Raw genomic sequence first — 2869 nt, 5'->3', positions numbered from 1 at the left:
CATGTCCTGTTTTTTGCAAAAAGCAGGCCCATTTTTAGCACACAAAAAAAGGTTATTTTTTGTTCGTTTTTGGCCTCCTAGCCCCCAGGAGCACTTTTCAAGCCTCGCAAATTCTCTGTATTCCCTGTTTTTCACAAAAAAAAACCAAGACATTCAGAGGGTTTGGTAGGTCTGCAAAGTGGAAAAACTTTTTTTTTATTTATCTCTTCAAAATCTTGGTGCGTCTTATACTCTAAAAAATACAATAAGTATCTCTTTCCATGTAATGTATATTGAGTTTAAGTTTGCATCTCATTCAGATATACACATTGACAACAAATATCCACTTCTGTCTAAGGTCATTGAACTCAGGATCTGAAGAGTTGGTTTTAACCTGAAAGCATTTCTGAATGTCTCACCTCTAGGTCATATTCTACACATAAAGACTGGATGCAAATTCTTGTACTGTAGCAACTTCTGTAGATACTTTTACAGATTTCCAAGAAAAGTATCTGCCCTCTTGAATATATGTACTTAATATCCAAAATGCATATGATTTTATGGAAACCTAATACATGGCTGAAACTACATTTCACAGTAGTAAATATACATCCAAAGGTTTTTTTTCCCATCTTAGGCAGACAGACAGGCAGATGCCGTTTTTTACAATAAATAACATGTTTATTTGCTATGTGCATGTTCATCTGTTATTTCTTTTTGTATTTTTATTTTCTTTAAAAGATCCCTGTGCTATAAATAAGCCATTTTTAGTCAAAAAGTCTTTGGAGATTGAAGACAATACTATGAAATTTTCATGAATCTTTTGATATGTATGATATGTCTCACACTTCTATTAACAGACCTTTAATAAAATTTAGAGTAATTATAACTTAATTCTAAATGAATCCATTCAACAAATCTGAAAACAAAGGGGGGGGATTTTCAAGAAAGAAAAAGAACCTCTAATTTTAATTCCAGGTTTTTAAAATTATTGGAGAAATTAATTAGCATGCAATACTGATAAAAATACATTCAAATACATTCAATACATTCAAATACATGAAATTACTCATTGGATCTTTAGCTAAACTAAACCATAAAAAATATTGGCCATATTAGTCATTTAACATTGCCGAATCTCAGTAACAATTAGGATTTATTAAACATATTCTTGTATCTAATACAACTGCATATGGTAAGGCTTGTATGCAATGAATCTTTAAATATAATGCTAAGGATTTAGTTTAATCCTAGCGATAGCTTTCTGTTTACTCAGCAACAGGTTCACATGTGAAATCACATAAGGAAAAGTTCAATCTCCTGCACTCATGTAAAAGATAAAATAAATACAAAATTCAGGTTTTCCTGCACATTTATTGTATACTGAAAGGCCTGGTTAGACGTCACTTACCATCAAGATAGAGCGGCAGTTTTTACGTTTGTACCGTAGAAGAAAGAAGGTGCAGACAAGTGTCCTTTCACGCCTGGAGATCCTCTCCCTCCGTCATGAATGAAAGCAGCCCGTAGAAGGAACCAGCAGCGGAATCCCAGGGGAAATAAACCTTGCAGCATGTCGAAAAGCAGCAAGCAGCCCTCACTAGCCTCCAGTCAGGTAGTGATCGGGCCTCCTGGCTCTGGGAAAACCACCTATTGTCATGGCATGCAGGAATTCTTTTCCGCAATTGGGCGCAAAGTAGCTGTGGTGAATCTGGACCCAGCAAACGAAGGGATTCCGTTCCAGTGTGCTGTGGATATCTCTGAACTGATCACCTTGGCTGATGTGATGGAGAATTTGAAACTTGGCCCCAATGGTGGCTTAATCTACTGCATGGAGTACCTGGAGGTGAATTTTGATTGGCTGCAGGAGAAACTGGACCAACTGAAAGGACATTACTTCTTATTTGATTGCCCCGGACAAGTGGAGCTCTGCACCCATCATAGTTCATTGAGAAACATCTTTGCTCAACTTGCTAAGTGGAATTTCAGTTTGGCTGCTGTTCATCTGGTAGATTCTCATTACTCCACAGATCCCGGCAAATTCATCTCTGTTCTCTGCACTTCCCTCTCCACAATGCTGCACATAGAGTTGCCCCACATCAACATCCTCTCCAAAATGGACTTTATTGAGCAGTGTGCGAAGTTGGCATTTAATCTAGATTATTACACAGAAGTTCTTGATCTGTCCTACTTAGTGGACCATTTGGCCTTAGATCCATTCTTCAAGAACTACCAGCGCCTGAACAAGAAACTGGTGGGAGTGATTGAAGACTATAGTTTGGTCTCTTTTGTTCCCCTCAATGTCCAGGACAAGGAAAGCATGCAGTGCCTGATGCAAGCAGTGGACAAAGCCAATGGTTACTGTTTTGGGGACTCTGAACACAGAAACCTCAACGTCTTGATGTCTGCAGCGATGGGAGCTGATTTTCATTTTACTTCCACCCTGGCTGTCCAGGAGAAATATGTGCAGCCACAGGAGAAAACGGTGGAGGAGGAAACTTTAGACATGGAACACGCGAGTTACAGCAATCACTGAAGGAGGGTAGATCGGCCTGCCCAAAATGGTCTCCCAGAAAGAGCAGCGGTGTGTGTTTGTATACTGAAAATCACCTTTGAGAGTCAATTTTGTTTAATGGTTAAAACTAGAAATTGGGGGATCATAAGTTCTAATCCTACCTTAGACACAAAGACAGCTGGGTGACCTAGGGCCCAGTCATATCCTCTCAGCCCTAGGAAGGAAGTCATGGCAAACTACTTCTGAAAGAGCCTGGCCAAGAAAATGCAGGGCCTTGTTCAGTCAACCCTTCAGAATTAGATATGATTCAATGGAAGAAAAATAAATAAATCAACCAGATTTTCAATTGATTTTCAGACTAGATTGTCAAAAACCCAC

The 2869-nt window shown here is 38.8% G+C and overlaps 1 pseudogene; it reads left to right on the top strand.

Annotated features, from left to right (window-relative positions):
- Positions 1–1549: 1549 nt before the first annotated feature.
- Positions 1550–2550, top strand: LOC148044387 (GPN-loop GTPase 2 pseudogene; annotated as a pseudogene).
- The last annotated feature ends 319 nt before the right edge of the window (positions 2551–2869 follow it).

The sequence above is a fragment of the Thamnophis sirtalis genome, unplaced genomic scaffold, assembly GCF_051295495.1.
Source record: "Thamnophis sirtalis isolate CommonGarterSnake01/CBP01778 unplaced genomic scaffold, rThaSir2_p1.2 scaffold_8, whole genome shotgun sequence".
In the NCBI taxonomy this organism is placed as follows: Eukaryota; Metazoa; Chordata; class Lepidosauria; order Squamata; family Natricidae; genus Thamnophis; species Thamnophis sirtalis.
This window is presented reverse-complemented; position numbering and strand designations above follow the sequence as displayed.